Here is a 15,251-nt window from a genome sequence, read left to right on the forward strand (position 1 = left end):
CGTCAATACCCGCCAGCCTTTAAGAGACATCATGCAGCCAGGCATCTCGGCTTGCGGCCACACCATCCTGAACGCGCCCGATCTCGTCAGATCTCGGAAGCTAATCGGGGCAGGACCTGGTCAGTACATGAATGTGAGACCTCCTGGAAATACCTGGTGCTGCAAGCTTTTACGTCTCCTGGGTAACTTTATCGTAGCTCTTAATACTCTCTATCTGTCTGGAGGAGATATAATTGAAGTATTGTACACGTACCCAGCTACTGTCAACACCCTTTGCTGCACTGATATTTTTCCATCCATTTTTCTTTTTTATTTTTATTTTTTTTGCTGGAAATTCCGTCAATACCCGCTAGCCTTTAAGAGACATCATGCAGCCAGATATCTCGAATTGCCGGCCACACCGTCCTGAACGCGCCCGATCTTGTCAGATCTCGGAAGCTAAACGGGGCAGGACCTGGTCAGTACTTAAATGTGAGACCTCCTGGAAATACCAGGTGCTGCCAGCTTTTTACGTCTCCTGGGGAACTTCATCGTAGCTCTTAATACTCTCTTTCTGTCTGGAGAAGATATAATTGAAGAATTGTACACGTACCCGGCTACTTTCAACACCCTTTGCTGCACTGGTATATTTCCCTCTATTTTTCTTTTTTTTTTTGCTGGCAGTTCCGTCAATACCCGCCAGCCTTTAAGAGACATCATGCAGCCAGGCATCTCGGCTTGCGGCCACACCATCCTGAACGCGCCCGATCTCGTCAGATCTCGGAAGCTAAACGGGGCAGGACCTGGTCAGTACATGAAAGTGAGACCTCCTGGAATTACCTAGTGCTGCAAGCTTTTACGTCTCCTGGGTAACTTTATCGTAGCTCTTAATACTCTCTCTCTGTCTGGAGGAGATATAATTGAAGTATTGTACACGTATCCAGCTACTGTCAACACCCTTTGCTGCACTGATATTTTTCCATCCATTTTTCTTTTTTCTTTTTTTTTTTTTTTTTTTTGCTGGAAGTTCCGTCAATACCCGCCAACCTTTAAGAGACATCATGCAGCCAGGCCTTTCGGCTTGTGGCCACACCGTCCTGAATGTGCCCGATCTCGTCAGATCTCGGAAGCTAAACGGGGCAGGGCCTGGTCAGTACTTGGATGGGAGACCTTCTAGAAATACCAGGTGCTGCAAGCTTTTTACGTCTCCTGGGTAACTTCATCGTAGCTCTTAATACTCTCTTTATGTCTGGAGAAGATATAATTGAAGAATTGTAAACGTACCCGGCTACTTTCAACACCCTTTGCTGCACTGGTATTTTTCCCTCTATTTTTCTTTTTTTTTTTTGCTGGCAGTTATGTCAAAACCCGCCAGCCTTTAAGAGACATCATGCAGCCAGGCATCTCGGCTTGCGGCCACACCATCCTGAACGCGCCCGATCTCGTCAGATCTCGGAAGCTAAACGGGGCAGGACCTGGTCAGTACGTGAAAGTGAGACCTCCTGGAAATACCTAGTGCTGCAAGCTTTTACATCTCCTGGGTAACTTTATCGTAGCTCTTAATACTCTCTCTCTGTCTGGAGGAGATATAATTGAAGTATTGTACACGTATCCAGCTACTGTCAACACCCTTTGCTGCACTGATATTTTCCATCCATTTTTCTTTTTTCTATTTTTCGTTTTTTTTTTTGCTGGAAGTTCCGTCAATACCCGCCAACCTTTAGAGACATCATGCAGCCAGGCCTTTCGGCTTGTGGCCACACCGTCCTGAATGCGCCCGATCTCGTCAGATCTCGGAAGCTAAACGGGGCAGGGCCTGGTCAGTGCTTGGATGGGAGACCTCCTAGAAATACCAGGTGCTGCAAGCTTTTTACGTCTCCTGGGTAACTTCATCGTAGCTCTTAATACTCTCTTTCTGTCTCCAGGAGATATAATTGAAGAATTGTACACGTACCCGGCTACTTTCAACACCCTTTGCTGCACTGGTATTTTTCCCTCTATTTTTCATTTTTTTTTTTGCTGGCAGTTATGTCAATACCCGCCAGCCTTTAAGAGACATCATGCAGCCAGGCATCTCGGCTTGTGGCCACACCATCCTGAACGCGCCCGATCTCGTCAGATCTCGGAAGCTAAACGGGGCAGGGCCTGATCAGTGCTTGGATGGGAGACCTCCTAGAAATACCAGGTGCTGCAAGCTTTTTACGTCTCCTGGGTAACTTCATCGTAGCTCTTAATACTCTCTATCTGTCTCCAGGAGATATAATTGAAGAATTGTACACGTACCCGGCTACTTTCAACACCCTTTGCTGCACTGGTATTTTTCTTTTTTTTTTTTGCTGGCAGTTATGTCAATACCCGCCAGCCTTTAAGAGACATCATGCAGCCAGGCATCTCGGCTTGCGGCCACACCATCCTGAACGCGCCCGATCTCGTCAGATCTCGGAAGCTAAACGGGGCAGGACCTGGTCAGTACATGAATGTGAGACCTCCTGGAAATACCTGGTGCTGCAAGCTTTTACGTCTCCTGGGTAACTTTATCGTAGCTCTTAATACTCTCTATCTGTCTGGAGGAGATATAATTGAAGTATTGTACACGTACCCAACTACTGTCAACACCCTTTGCTGCACTGATATTTTTCCATCCATTTTTCTTTTTTCTTTTTTATTTTTTTGCTGGAAATTCCGTCAATACCCGCTAGCCTTTAAGAGACATCATGCAGCCAGACATCTCGGCTTGCCGGCCACACCGTCCTGAACGCGCCCGATCTTGTCAGATCTCAGAAGCTAAACGGGGCAGGACCTGGTCAGTACTTAAATGTGAGACCTCCTGGAAATACCAGGTGCTGCCAGCTTTTTACGTCTCCTGGGGAACTTTATCGTAGCTCTTAATACTCTCTTTATGTCTGGAGAAGATATAATTGAAGAATTGTAAACGTACCTGGCTACTTTCAACACCCTTTGCTGCACTGGTATTTTTCCCTCTATTTTTCTTTTTTTTTTTTGCTGGCAGTTATGTCAATACCCGCCAGCCTTTAAGAGACATCATGCAGCCAGGCATCTCGGCTTGCGGCCACACCATCCTGAACGCGCCCGATCTCGTCAGATCTCGGAAGCTAAACGGGGCAGGACCTGGTCTGTACACGAATGTGAGTCCTCCTGGAAATACCTAGTGCTGCAAGCTTTTACGTCTCCTGGGTAACTTTATCGTAGCTCTTAATACTCTCTATCTGTCTGGAGGAGATTTAATTGAAGTATTGTACATGTACCCAGCTACTGTCAACACCCTTTGCTGCACTGATATTTTTCCATCCATTTTTTTTTTTTTTTTTTGCTGGAAGTTCCGTCAATACCCGCCAACCTTTAAGAGACATCATGCAGCCAGGCCTTTCGGCTTGTGGCCACACCGTCCTGAATGCGCCCGATCTCGTCAGATCTCGGAAGCTAAACGGGGCAGGACCTGGTCAGTACATGAATGTGAGTCCTCCTGGAAATACCTGGTGCTGCTAGCTTTTTCGTCTCCTGGGTAACTTTATCGTAGCTCTTAATACTCTCTATCTTTCTGGAGGAGATATAAATGAAGTATTGTACACGTACCCAGCTACTGTCAACACCCTTTGCTGCACTGATATTTTTCCATCCATTTTTCTTTTTTTTTTTTTTTTTTGCTGGAAGTTCCGTCAATACCCGCCAATCTTTAAGAGACATCATGCAGCCAGGCCTCTCGGCTTGCGGCCACACCGTCTTGAACGTGCCCGATCTCGTAAGATCTCGGAAGCTAAACGGGGCTGGACCTGGTCAGTACTTGGATGGGAGACCTCCTGGAAATACCTGGTGCTGCAAGCTTTTACGTCTCCTGGGTAACTTTATCGTAGCTCTTAATTCTCTCTATCTGTCTGGAGGAGATATAATTGAAGAATTGTACACGTACCCAGCTACTGTCAACACCCTTTGCTGCACTGATATTTTTCCATCCATTTTTCTTTTTTTTTTTTTTTTGCTGGAAGTTCCGTCAATACCTGCCAACCTTTAAGAGACATCATGCAGCCAGGCCTTTCGGCTTGTGGCCACACCGTCCTGAATGCGCCCGATCTCGTCAGATCTCGGAAGCTAAACGGGGCAGGGCCTGGTCAGTACTTGGATGGGAGACCTCCTAGAAATACCAGGTGCTGCAAGCTTTTTACGTCTCCTGGGTAACTTCATCGTAGCTCTTAATACTCTCTTTCTGTCTCCAGGAGATATAATTGAAGAATTGTACACGTACCCGGCTACTTTCAACACCCTTTCCTGCACTGATATTTTTCCCTCCATTTTTCTTTTTTTTTTTTTTTTTTTTTGCTGGAAATTCCGTCAATACCCGCCAGCCTTTAAGAGACATCATGCAGCCAGACATCTCGGCTTGCGGCCACACCGTCCTGAACGCGCCCGATCTTGCCCGATCTTGTCAGATCTCGGAAGCTAAACGGGGCAGGACCTGGTCAGTACTTAAATGTGAGACCTCCTGGAAATACCAGGTGCTGCCAGCTTTTTATGTCTCCTGGGGAACTTCATCGTAGCTCTTAATACTCTCTTTCTCTCTGGAGAAGATATAATTGAAGAATTGTACACGTACCCGGCTACTTTCAACACCCTTTGCTGCACTGGTATATATCCCTCTATTTTTCTTATTTTTTTTGCTGGCAGTTCCGTCAATACCCGCCAGCCTTTAAGAGACATCATGCAGCCAGGCATCTCGGCTTGCGGCCACACCATCCTGAACGCGCCCGATCTTGCCCGATCTTGTCAGATCTCGGAAGCTAAACGGGGCAGGACCTGGTCAGTACTTAAATGTGAGACCTCCTGGAAATACCAGGTGCTGCCAGCTTTTTATGTCTCCTGGGGAACTTCATCGTAGCTCTTAATACTCTCTTTCTCTCTGGAGAAGATATAATTGAAGAATTGTACACGTACCCGGCTACTTTCAACACCCTTTGCTGCACTGGTATACACTCACCTAAAGGATTATTAGGAACACCATACTAATACTGTGTTTGACCCCCTTTCGCCTTCAGAACTGCCTTAATTCTACGTGGCATTGATTCAACAAGGTGCTGAAAGCATTCTTGAGAAATGTTGGCCCATATTGATAGGATAGCATCTTGCAGTTGATGGAGATTTGTGGGATGCACATCCAGGGCACGAAGCTCCCGTTCCACCACATCCCAAAGATGCTCTATTGGGTTGAGATCTGGTGACTGTGGGGGCCAGTTTAGTACAGTGAACTCATTGTCATGTTCAAGAAACCAATTTGAAATGATTCGACCTTTGTGACATGGTGCATTATCCTGCTGGAAGTAGCCATCAGAGGATGGGTACATGGTGGTCATAAAGGGATGGACATGGTCAGAAACAATGCTCAGGTAGGCCGTGGCATTTAAACGATGCCCAATTGGCACTAAGGGGCCTAAAGTGTGCCAAGAAAACATCCCCCACACCATTACACCACCACCACCAGCCTGCACAGTGGTAACAAGGCATGATGGATCCATGTTCTCATTCTGTTTACACCAAATTCTGACTCTACCATCTGAATGTCTCAACAGAAATCGAGACTCATCAGACCAGGCAACATTTTTCCAGTCTTCAACTGTCCAATTTTGGTGAGCTTGTGCAAATTGTAGCCTCTTTTTCCTATTTGTAGTGGAGATGAGTGGTACCCGGTGGGGTCTTCTGCTGTTGTAGCCCATCCGCCTCAAGGTTGTACGTGTTGTGGCTTCACAAATGCTTTGCTGCATACCTCGGTTGTAACGAGTGGTTATTTCAGTCAAAGTTGCTCTTCTATCAGCTTGAATCAGTCGGCCCATTCTCCTCTGACCTCTAGCATCAACAAGGCATTTTTGCCCACAGGACTGCCACATACTGGATGTTTTTCCCTTTTCACACCATTCTTTGTAAACCCTAGAAATGGTTGTGCGTGAAAATCCCAGTAACTGAGCAGATTGTGAAATACTCAGACCGGCCCGTCTGGCACCAACAACCATGCCACGCTCAAAATTGCTTAAATCACCTTTCTTTCCCATTCAGACATTCAGTTTGGAGTTCAGGAGATTGTCTTGACCAGGACCACACCCCTAAATGCATTGAAGCAACTGCCATGTGATTGGTTGGTTAGATAATTGCATTCATGAGAAATTGAACAGGTGTTCCTAATAATCCTTTATGTGAGTGTATATCCATCTATTTTTCTTTTTTTTTTGCTGGCAGTTCCGTCAATACCCGCCAGCCTTTAAGAGACATGATGCTGCCAGGCATCTCGGCTTGCGGCCACACCATCCTGAACGCGCCCGATCTCGTCAGATCTCGGAAGCTAAACGGGGCAGGACCTGGTCAGTACATGAATGTGAGACCTCCTGGAAATACCTGGTGCTGCAAGCTTTTACGTCTCCTGGGTAACTTTATCGTAGCTCTTAATACTCTCTATCTGTCTGGAGGAGATATAATTAAAGTATTGTACACGTACCCAGCTACTGTCAACACCCCTTGCTGCACTGATATTTTTCCATCCATTTTTTTTTTTTTTTTTTGCTGGAAGTTCCGTCAATACCCGCCAACCTTTAAGAGACATCATGCAGCCAGCCCTTTTGGCTTGTGGCCACACCGTCCTGAATGTGCCTGATCTCGTCAGATCTCGGAAGCTAAACGGGGCAGGGCCTGGTCAGTACTTGGATGGGAGACCTCCTAGAAATACCAGGTGCTGCAAGCTTTTTACGTCTCCAGGGTAACTTCATCGTAGCTCTTAATACTCTCTTTCTGTCTCCAGGAGATATAATTGAAGAATTGTACACGTACCCGGCTACTTTCAACACCCTTTCCTGTACTGATATTTTTCCCTCCATTTTTCTATTTTTTTTTTTTTTTTTTTTGCTGGAAATTCCATCAATACCCGCCAGCCTTTAAGAGACATCATGCAGCCAGACATCTCGGCTTGCGGCCACACCGTCCTGAACGCGCCCGATCTCGTCAGATCTCGGAAGCTAAACGGGGCAGGACCTGGTCAGTACTTGAATGTGAGACCTCCTGGAAATACCTGGTGCTGCAAGCTTTTACGTCTCCTGGGTAACTTTATCGTAGCTCTTAATACTCTCTATCTGTCTGGAGGAGATATAATTGAAGAATTGTACACGTACCCGGCTACCTTCAACACGCTTTGCTGCACTGATATTTTTCCCTCCATTTTTCTTTTTTCTTTTGTTTTTTGCTGGAAGTTCCATCAATACCCTCCAGCCTTTAAGAGACATCATGCAGCCAGGCCTCTTGGCTTGAGGCCACACCGTCCTGAAGACGCAAGATCTCGTCAGATCTCGGAAGAAAAACTGGGCAGGGCCTGGTCAGTAATTGAATGGGTGACCTCCTGGAAATACCAGGTGCTGAAAGCTTTTTACATCTCCTGGGTAACTTCAGCGTAGCTCTTAATACTCTCATTCAGTCTGGAGGAGATATAATTGAAGAATTGTACATGTACTCGGCTACTTTCAACACCCTGTCCTGCACTGATATTTTTCCCTCCATTTTTCTATTTATTTATTTTTTATTTTTTGCTGGAAGTTCCGTCAATACCCGCCAGCCTTTAAGAGACATCATGAAGCCAGGCCTCTTAGCTTGCGGCCACACCGTCCTGAACGCGCCCGATCTCATCAGATCTCGGAAGCTAACGGGGCAGGGCCTGGTCAGTACTTGGATGTGAGACCTCCTGGAAATACCAGGTGCTGCAAGCTTTTTACGTCTCCTGGGTAACTTCATCATAGCTCTTAATACTCTCTTTCAGTCTGTAGGAGATATTATTGAAGAATTGTACACGTACCCGGCTACTTTCAAAACCCTTTGCTGCACTGATATTTTTCCCTCCATTTTTCTTTTTTCTTTTTTTTTTTGCTGGAAGTTCCGTCAATACCCGCCAGCCTTAAAGAGACATCATGCAGCCGGGCCTCTCGGCTTTCGGCCACACCGTCATGAATGCGCATGATATCGTCAGATCTCGGAAGCTAAACGGAGCTGGACCTGGTCAGTACTTGAATGTGAGACCTCCTGGAAATACCAGGTGCTGCAAGGTTTTACGTCTCCTGGGTATCTTTATCGTAGCTCTTAATACTCTCTTTCAGTCTGCAGGAGATATAATTGAAGAATTGTACACGTACCCGGCTACTTTCAACACCCTTTCCTGCACTGATATTTTTCCCTCCATTTTTCTATTTTTTTTTTTTTTTTTTTGCTGGAAATTCCGTCAATACCCGCCAGCCTTTAAGAGACATCATGCAGCCAGACATCTCGGCTTGCGGCCACACCGTCCTGAACGCGCCCGATCTCGTCAGATCTCGGAAGCTAAACGGGGCAGGACCTGGTCATTTCTTGAATGTGAGACCTCCTGGAAATACCTGGTGCTGCAAGGTTTTACGTCTCCTGGGTAACTTTATCGTAGCTCTTAATACTCTCTATCTGTCTGGAGGAGATATAATTGAAGAATTGTACACGTACCCGGCTACCTTCAACACGCTTTGCTGCACTGATATTTTTCCCTCCATTTTTCTTTTTTCTTTTGTTTTTTGCTGGAAGTTCCATCAATACCCTCCAGCCTTTAAGAGACATCATGCAGCCAGGCCTCTTGGCTTGAGGCCACACCGTCCTGAAGACGCAAGATCTCGTCAGATCTCGGAAGAAAAACTGGGCAGGTCCTGGTCAGTAATTGGATGGGTGACCTCCTGGAAATACCAGGTGCTGAAAGCTTTTTACATCTCCTGGGTAACTTCAGCGTAGCTCTTAATACTCTCATTCAGTCTGGAGGAGATATAATTGAAGAATTGTACATGTACCCGGCTACTTTCAACACCCTGTCCTGCACTGATATTTTTCCCTCCGTTTTTCTATTTATTTATTTTTTATTTTTTGCTGGAAGTTCCGTCAATACCCGCCAGCCTTTAAGAGACATCATGCAGCCCGGCCTCTTGGCTTGCGGCCACACCGTCCTGAACACGCCCGATCTCGTCAGATCTCGGAAGCTAAACGGGGCACGGCCTCGTCAGTACTTGGATGGGAGACCTCCTGGAAATACCTGGTGCTGCAAGCTTTTTACGTCTCCTGGGAAACTTCATCGTAGCTCTTAATACTCTCTATCTGTCTGGAGGAGATATAATTGAAGTATTGTACACGTACCCGGCTACTTTCAACAGCCTTTGCTGCACTGATATTTTTCCCTCCATTTTCCATTTTTTTTTTTTTTTTTTTTTGCTGGAAGTTCCGTCAATACCCGCCAGCCTTTAAGAGACATCATGCAGCCAGGCATCTCGGCTTGCGGTCACACCATCCTGAACGCGCCCGATCTCGTCAGATCTCGGAAGCTAAACGGGGCAGGACCTGGTCAGTACATGAATGTGAGACCTCCTGGAAATACCTAGTGCTGCAAGCTTTTACGTCTCCTGGGTAACTTTATCGTAGCTCTTAATACTCTCTCTCTGTCTGGAGGAGATATAATTGAAGTATTGTACACGTATCCAGCTACTGTCAACACCCTTTGCTGCACTGATATTTTTCCATCCATTTTTCTTTTTTCTTTTTTTCTTTTTTTTTTTTTCTGGAAGTTCCGTCAATACCCGCCAACCTTTAAGAGACATCATGCAGCCAGGCCTCTCGGCTTGCGGCCACACCATCCTGAATGCGCCCGATCTCGTCAGATCTCGGAAGCAAAACGGGGCAGGGCCTGGTCAGTACTTGGATGGGAGACCTCCTAGAAATACCAGGTGCTGCAAGCTTTTTACGTCTCCTGGGTAACTTCATCGTAGCTCTTAATACTCTCTTTCTGTCTCCAGGAGATATAATTGAAGAATTGTACACGTACCCGGCTACTTTCAACACCCTTTGCTGCACTGGTATATTTCCCTCTATTTTTCTTTTTTTTTTTTGCTGGCAGTTCCGTCAATACCCGCCAGCCTTTAAGAGACATCATGCAGCCAGGCATCTCGGCTTGCGGCCACACCATCCTGAACGCGCCCGATCTCGTCAGATCTCGGAAGCTAAACGGGGCAGGACCTGGTCAGTACATGAATGTGAGACCTCCTGGAAATACCTGGTGCTGCTAGCTTTTACGTCTCCAGGGTAACTTCATCGTAGCTCTTAATACTCTCTTTCTGTCTCCAGGAGATATAATTGAAGAATTGTACACGTACCCGGCTACTTTCAACACCCTTTCCTGCACTGATATTTTTCCCTCCATTTTTCTATTTTTTTTTTTTTCTTTTTTGCTGGAAATTCCATCAATACCCGCCAGCCTTTAAGAGACATCATGCAGCCAGACATCTCGGCTTGCGGCCTCACCGTCCTGAACGCGCCCGATCTCGTCAGATCTCGGAAGCTAAACGGGGCAGGACCTGGTCAGTACTTGAATGTGAGACCTCCTGGAAATACCTGGTGCTGCAAGCTTTTACGTCTCCTGGGTAACTTTATCGTAGCTCTTAATACTCTCTATCAGTCTGGAGGAGATATAATTGAAGAATTGTACACGTACCCGGCTACCTTCAACACGCTTTGCTGCACTGATATTTTTCCCTCCATTTTTCTTTTTTCTTTTGTTTTTTGCTGGAAGTTCCATTAATACCCTCCAGCCTTTAAGAGACATCATGCAGCCAGGCCTCTTGGCTTGAGGCCACACCGTCCTGAAGACGCAAGATCTCGTCAGATCTCGGAAGAAAAACTGGGCAGGGCCTGGTCAGTAATTGAATGGGTGACCTCCTGGAAATACCAGGTGCTGAAAGCTTTTTACATCTCCTGGGTAACTTCAGCGTAGCTCTTAATACTCTCATTCAGTCTGGAGGAGATATAATTGAAGAATTGTACATGTACCCGGCTACTTTCAACACCCTGTCCTGCACTGATATTTTTCCCTCCATTTTTCTATTTATTTATTTTTTATTTTTTGCTGGAAGTTCCGTCAATACCCGCCAGCCTTTAAGAGTCATCATGCAGCCAGGCCTCTTGGCTTGCGGCCACACCGTCCTGAACGCGCCCGATCTCATCAGATCTCGGAAGCTAACGGGGCAGGGCCTGGTCAGTACTTGGATGTGAGACCTCCTGGAAATACCAGGTGCTGCAAGCTTTTTACGTCTCCTGGGTAACTTCATCATAGCTCTTAATACTCTCTTTCAGTCTGTAGGAGATATTATTGAAGAATTGTACACGTACCCGGCTACTTTCAAAACCCTTTGCTGCACTGATATTTCTCCCTCCATTTTTCTTTTTTCTTTTTTTTTTGCTGGAAGTTCCGTCAATACCCGCCAGCCTTAAAGAGACATCATGCAGCCGGGCCTCTCGGCTTTCGGCCACACCGTCCTGAATGCGCATGATATCGTCAGATCTCGGAAGCTAAACGGGGCAGGACCTGGTCAGTACTTGAATGTGAGACCTCCTGGAAATACCAGGTGCTGCAAGCTTTTACGTCTCCTGGGTAACTTTATCGTAGCTCTTAGTACTCTCTCTCTGTCTGGAGGAGATATAATTGAAGTATTGTACACGTATCCAGCTACTGTCAACACCCTTTGCTGCACTGATATTTTTCCATCCATTTTTCTTTTTTCTTTTTTTATTTTTTATTTTTTCTGGAAGTTCCGTCAATACCCGCCAACCTTTAAGAGACATCATGCAGCCAGGCATTTCGGCTTGCGGCCACACCATCCTGAACTCGCCCGATCTCGTCAGATCTTGGAAGCTAAACGAGGCAGGGCCTGGTCAGTACTTGGATGGGAGACCTCCTAGAAATACCAGGTGCTGCAAGCCTTTTACGTCTCCTGGGTAACTTCATCGTAGCTCTTAATACTCTCCTTCTGTCTCCAGGAGATATAATTGAAGAATTGTACACGTACCCGGCTACTTTCAACACCCTTTCCTGCACTGATATTTTTCCCTCCATTTTTCTATTTTTTTTTTTTTTTTTTTGCTGGAAATTCCGTCAATACCCGCCAGCCTTTAAGAGACATCATGCAGCCAGACATCTCGGCTTGCGGCCACACCGTCCTGAACGCGCCCGATCTCGTCAGATCTCGGAAGCTAAACGGGGCAGGACCTGGTCATTTCTTGAATGTGAGACCTCCTGGAAATACCTGGTGCTGCAAGCTTTTACGTCTCCTGGGTAACTTTATCGTAGCTCTTAATACTCTCTATCTGTCTGGAGGAGATATAATTGAAGAATTGTACACGTACCCGGCTACTTTCAACAGCCTTTGCTGCACTGATATTTTTCCCTCCATTTTTCTTTTTTTTTTTTTTTTTTGCTAGAAGTTCCGTCAATACCCTCGTGCCTTTAAGATACATCATGCAGCCAGGCTTCTCGGCTTGCGGCCACAGCGTCCTGAACGCGCCCGATCTCGTCAGATCTCGGAAGCTAAACGGGGCAGGTCCTGGTCAGTACTTGGATGGGTGACCTCCTGGAAATACCAGGTGCTGCAAGCTTTTTACGTCTCCTGGGTAACTTCATCGTAGCTCTTAATACTCTCTTTAAATCTGGAGGAGATATAATTGAAGAATTGTACACGTACCCGGCTACTTTCAGCACCCTTTGCTGCACTGATATTTTTCCCTCCGTTTTTCTGTTTTTTTTAATTTTTTTTTTTTTTTTGCTAGAAGTTCCGTCAATACCCTCGTGCCTTTAAGATACATCATGCAGCCAGGCTTCTCGGCTTGTGGCCACAGCGTCCTGAACGCGCCCGATCTCGTCAGATCTCGGAAGCTAAACGGGGCAGGTCCTGGTCAGTACTTGGATGGGTGACCTCCTGGAAATACCAGGTGCTGCAAGCTTTTTACGTCTCCTGGGTAACTTCATCGTAGCTCTTAATACTCTCTTTAAATCTGGAGGAGATATAATTGAAGAATTGTACACGTACCCGGCTACTTTCAGCACCCTTTGCTGCACTGATATTTTTCCCTCCGTTTTTCTGTTTTTTTTAATTTTTTTTTTTTTTTTGCTAGAAGTTCCGTCAATACCCGCCAGCCTTTAAGAGACATCATGCAGCCAGGCTTTTTGGCTTGCGGCCACACCGTCCTGAATGCGCCCGATCTCGTCAGATCTCGGAAGCTAAACGGGGCAAGGTCTGGTCAGTACTTGGATGGGTGACCTCCTGGAAATACCTGGTGCTGCAAGCTTTTTACGTCTCCTGGGTAACTTCATCGTAGCTCTTAATATTGTCTTTCAGTCTGGAGGAGATATAATTGAAGAATTGTACACGTACCCGGCTACTTTCAACACCCTTTGCTGCACTGATATTTTTCCCTCCATTTTAATATTTTTTCTTTTTTTCTTTTTTTAGATGGAAATTCCGTCAATACCCGCCAGCCTTTTGGGGACATCATGCAGCCAGACCGCTTGGCTTTCGGCCACACCATCCTGAACGCGCCTGATCTCGTCAGATCTCGGAAGCTAAACGGGACAGGACCTGGTTAGTGCTTGAATGAGTGACCTCCTGGAAATGCCAGGTGCTGCTAGCTTTTTACGTCTACTGGGTAACTTCATCGTAGCTCTTAATACTCTCTTTCTGTCTGGAGGAGATATAATTGAAGAAAAATACACGTACAAGGCTACTTTCAACACCCTTTGCTGCACTGATATTTTTCCCTCGATTTTTCTTTTTTCTTTTTTTTTTTGCTGGAAGTTCCGTCAATACCCTCGTGCCTTTAAGATACATCATGCAGCCGGGCTTCTTGGCTTGCGGCCACAGCGTCCTGAACGCGCCCGATCTCGTCAGATCTCGGAAGCTAATCGGGGCAGGGCCTGGTCATTACTTGAATGTGAGACCTCCTGGAAATACCTGGTGCTGCAAGCTTTTTACGTCTCCTGGGTAACTTTATCGTAGCTCTTAATACTCTCTTTCTGACTGGAGGAGATATAATTGAATTGTTGTACACGTACCCGGCTACTTTCAACACCCTTTGCTGCACTGATATTTTTCCCTCCATTTTTATATTTTTTCTTTTTTTCTTTTTTTAGCTGGAAATTCAGTCAATACCCGCCAGCCTTTAGGGGACATCATGCAGCCAGACCGCTTGGCTTTCGGCCACACCATCCTGAACGCGCCTGATCTTGTCAGATCTCGGAAGCTAAACGGGACAGGACCTGGTTAGTGCTTGAATGAGTGACCTCCTGGAAATGCCAGGTGCTGCTAGCTTTTTACGTCTACTGGGTAACTTCATCGTTGCTCTTAATACTCTCTTTCTGTCTGGAGGAGATATAATTGAAGAAAATTACACGTACCTGGCTACTTTCAACACCCTTTGCTGCATTGATATTTTTCCCTCGATTTTTCTTTTTTCTTTTTTTTTTTGCTGGAAGTTCCGTCATAACCCGCCAGCCTTTAAGAGACATCATGCAGCCTGGCCTCTTGGCTTGAGGCCACACCGTCCTGAAGACGCCCAATCTCGTCAGATCTCAGACGATAAACGGGGCAGGGCCTGGTCAGTACTTGGATGGGTGACCTCCTGGAAATACCAGGTGCTGCAAGCTTTTTACGTCTCCTGGGTAACTTCATCGTAGCTCTTAATACTCTCTATCTGTCTGGAGGTGTTATAATTGAAGAATTGTACACGTACCCGGCTACTTTCAACACCCTTTGCTGCACTGATATTTTTCCCTCCATTTTTATATTTTTTAATTTTTTTTTTTTTTTGCTAGAAGTTCCGTCAATACCCGCCAGCCTTTAAGAGACTTCATGCAGGCAGACTTTTTGGCTTGCGGCCACACCATCCTGAACGCGCCCGATCTCATCAGGTCTCGGAAGCTAAAGGGTACAGGGCCTGGTTACGACTTGGATGGGTGACCTCCTGGAAATACCAGGTGCTGCAAGCTTTTTACGTCTCCTGGGTAACTTCATCGTAGCTCTTAATACTCTCTATCTGTCTGGAGGTGTTATAATTGAGGAATTGTACACGTACCCAGCTACTATCAACAGCCTTTGCTGCACTGATATTTTTCCCTCCATTTTTCTTTTTTTTTTTTTTTTTTTGCTGGAAGTTCCGTCATTACCCTCCAGCCTTTAAGAGACATCATGCAGCCAGGCCGCTTGGCTTGCGGCCACACCGTCCTGAACGCGCCCGTTCTTGTTAGATCTTGGAAGCAAAACGTGGCAGGGCCTGGTCAGTATTTGGATGGGTGACCTCCTGGAAAAACCAGGTACTGCAAGCTTTTTATGTCTCCTGGGTAACTTCATCGTAGCTCTTAATACTCTCTTTCTTTCTGAAGGAGATATGATTGAAGTAATGAACAC

General features: G+C 46.1%; 8 non-coding genes and 33 pseudogenes across 8 annotated transcripts; all 41 read left to right on the forward strand.

Moving 5' to 3' along the window:
• Positions 1-49: 49 nt before the first annotated feature.
• Positions 50-168, forward strand: LOC136736407 (uncharacterized; annotated as a pseudogene).
• Positions 169-387: 219 nt separating this feature from the next.
• On the forward strand, positions 388-506 carry LOC136736618 (uncharacterized; annotated as a pseudogene).
• A 209-nt stretch (positions 507-715) lies between these two features.
• LOC136736005 (uncharacterized) lies at positions 716-834 on the forward strand (annotated as a pseudogene).
• A 224-nt stretch (positions 835-1,058) lies between these two features.
• LOC136736175 (5S ribosomal RNA) lies at positions 1,059-1,177 on the forward strand. The gene has a single exon (XR_010811614.1). It is a non-coding gene; the product is annotated as a 5S ribosomal RNA (ribosomal RNA).
• A 210-nt stretch (positions 1,178-1,387) lies between these two features.
• On the forward strand, positions 1,388-1,506 carry LOC136736555 (uncharacterized; annotated as a pseudogene).
• A 222-nt stretch (positions 1,507-1,728) lies between these two features.
• Positions 1,729-1,847, forward strand: LOC136736206 (5S ribosomal RNA). Its single transcript, XR_010811643.1, has one exon. It is a non-coding gene; the product is annotated as a 5S ribosomal RNA (ribosomal RNA).
• A 210-nt stretch (positions 1,848-2,057) lies between these two features.
• LOC136736232 (uncharacterized) lies at positions 2,058-2,176 on the forward strand (annotated as a pseudogene).
• A 198-nt stretch (positions 2,177-2,374) lies between these two features.
• On the forward strand, positions 2,375-2,493 carry LOC136736361 (uncharacterized; annotated as a pseudogene).
• A 218-nt stretch (positions 2,494-2,711) lies between these two features.
• On the forward strand, positions 2,712-2,831 carry LOC136736055 (uncharacterized; annotated as a pseudogene).
• A 210-nt stretch (positions 2,832-3,041) lies between these two features.
• Positions 3,042-3,160, forward strand: LOC136736597 (uncharacterized; annotated as a pseudogene).
• A 209-nt stretch (positions 3,161-3,369) lies between these two features.
• LOC136736536 (uncharacterized) lies at positions 3,370-3,488 on the forward strand (annotated as a pseudogene).
• A 215-nt stretch (positions 3,489-3,703) lies between these two features.
• On the forward strand, positions 3,704-3,822 carry LOC136736198 (5S ribosomal RNA). The gene has a single exon (XR_010811636.1). It is a non-coding gene; the product is annotated as a 5S ribosomal RNA (ribosomal RNA).
• Positions 3,823-4,035: 213 nt separating this feature from the next.
• Positions 4,036-4,154, forward strand: LOC136736125 (5S ribosomal RNA). Its single transcript, XR_010811564.1, has one exon. It is a non-coding gene; the product is annotated as a 5S ribosomal RNA (ribosomal RNA).
• A 219-nt stretch (positions 4,155-4,373) lies between these two features.
• On the forward strand, positions 4,374-4,502 carry LOC136736036 (uncharacterized; annotated as a pseudogene).
• A 209-nt stretch (positions 4,503-4,711) lies between these two features.
• Positions 4,712-4,840, forward strand: LOC136736033 (uncharacterized; annotated as a pseudogene).
• Positions 4,841-6,271: 1,431 nt separating this feature from the next.
• LOC136736362 (uncharacterized) lies at positions 6,272-6,390 on the forward strand (annotated as a pseudogene).
• A 209-nt stretch (positions 6,391-6,599) lies between these two features.
• On the forward strand, positions 6,600-6,718 carry LOC136736208 (5S ribosomal RNA). Its single transcript, XR_010811645.1, has one exon. It is a non-coding gene; the product is annotated as a 5S ribosomal RNA (ribosomal RNA).
• A 220-nt stretch (positions 6,719-6,938) lies between these two features.
• Positions 6,939-7,057, forward strand: LOC136736267 (uncharacterized; annotated as a pseudogene).
• A 215-nt stretch (positions 7,058-7,272) lies between these two features.
• Positions 7,273-7,391, forward strand: LOC136736075 (uncharacterized; annotated as a pseudogene).
• Positions 7,392-7,612: 221 nt separating this feature from the next.
• LOC136736289 (uncharacterized) lies at positions 7,613-7,730 on the forward strand (annotated as a pseudogene).
• A 553-nt stretch (positions 7,731-8,283) lies between these two features.
• Positions 8,284-8,402, forward strand: LOC136736587 (uncharacterized; annotated as a pseudogene).
• A 215-nt stretch (positions 8,403-8,617) lies between these two features.
• Positions 8,618-8,736, forward strand: LOC136736095 (uncharacterized; annotated as a pseudogene).
• Positions 8,737-8,957: 221 nt separating this feature from the next.
• LOC136736369 (uncharacterized) lies at positions 8,958-9,076 on the forward strand (annotated as a pseudogene).
• A 220-nt stretch (positions 9,077-9,296) lies between these two features.
• Positions 9,297-9,415, forward strand: LOC136736501 (uncharacterized; annotated as a pseudogene).
• A 224-nt stretch (positions 9,416-9,639) lies between these two features.
• LOC136736140 (5S ribosomal RNA) lies at positions 9,640-9,758 on the forward strand. The gene has a single exon (XR_010811578.1). It is a non-coding gene; the product is annotated as a 5S ribosomal RNA (ribosomal RNA).
• A 210-nt stretch (positions 9,759-9,968) lies between these two features.
• Positions 9,969-10,087, forward strand: LOC136736449 (uncharacterized; annotated as a pseudogene).
• A 219-nt stretch (positions 10,088-10,306) lies between these two features.
• Positions 10,307-10,425, forward strand: LOC136736346 (uncharacterized; annotated as a pseudogene).
• Positions 10,426-10,640: 215 nt separating this feature from the next.
• On the forward strand, positions 10,641-10,759 carry LOC136736076 (uncharacterized; annotated as a pseudogene).
• Positions 10,760-10,980: 221 nt separating this feature from the next.
• On the forward strand, positions 10,981-11,098 carry LOC136736291 (uncharacterized; annotated as a pseudogene).
• A 215-nt stretch (positions 11,099-11,313) lies between these two features.
• LOC136736067 (uncharacterized) lies at positions 11,314-11,432 on the forward strand (annotated as a pseudogene).
• A 224-nt stretch (positions 11,433-11,656) lies between these two features.
• On the forward strand, positions 11,657-11,775 carry LOC136736299 (uncharacterized; annotated as a pseudogene).
• Positions 11,776-11,994: 219 nt separating this feature from the next.
• Positions 11,995-12,113, forward strand: LOC136736500 (uncharacterized; annotated as a pseudogene).
• A 215-nt stretch (positions 12,114-12,328) lies between these two features.
• On the forward strand, positions 12,329-12,447 carry LOC136736202 (5S ribosomal RNA). Its single transcript, XR_010811640.1, has one exon. It is a non-coding gene; the product is annotated as a 5S ribosomal RNA (ribosomal RNA).
• Positions 12,448-12,673: 226 nt separating this feature from the next.
• Positions 12,674-12,792, forward strand: LOC136736252 (uncharacterized; annotated as a pseudogene).
• A 226-nt stretch (positions 12,793-13,018) lies between these two features.
• LOC136736172 (5S ribosomal RNA) lies at positions 13,019-13,137 on the forward strand. Its single transcript, XR_010811611.1, has one exon. It is a non-coding gene; the product is annotated as a 5S ribosomal RNA (ribosomal RNA).
• Positions 13,138-13,360: 223 nt separating this feature from the next.
• On the forward strand, positions 13,361-13,479 carry LOC136736573 (uncharacterized; annotated as a pseudogene).
• A 216-nt stretch (positions 13,480-13,695) lies between these two features.
• LOC136736499 (uncharacterized) lies at positions 13,696-13,814 on the forward strand (annotated as a pseudogene).
• A 223-nt stretch (positions 13,815-14,037) lies between these two features.
• On the forward strand, positions 14,038-14,156 carry LOC136736007 (uncharacterized; annotated as a pseudogene).
• A 216-nt stretch (positions 14,157-14,372) lies between these two features.
• LOC136736523 (uncharacterized) lies at positions 14,373-14,491 on the forward strand (annotated as a pseudogene).
• A 223-nt stretch (positions 14,492-14,714) lies between these two features.
• Positions 14,715-14,833, forward strand: LOC136736456 (uncharacterized; annotated as a pseudogene).
• Positions 14,834-15,050: 217 nt separating this feature from the next.
• Positions 15,051-15,169, forward strand: LOC136736519 (uncharacterized; annotated as a pseudogene).
• The last annotated feature ends 82 nt before the right edge of the window (positions 15,170-15,251 follow it).

The sequence above is a fragment of the Amia ocellicauda genome, unplaced genomic scaffold, assembly GCF_036373705.1.
Source record: "Amia ocellicauda isolate fAmiCal2 unplaced genomic scaffold, fAmiCal2.hap1 HAP1_SCAFFOLD_46, whole genome shotgun sequence".
Classification (NCBI taxonomy): domain Eukaryota; kingdom Metazoa; phylum Chordata; class Actinopteri; order Amiiformes; family Amiidae; genus Amia; species Amia ocellicauda.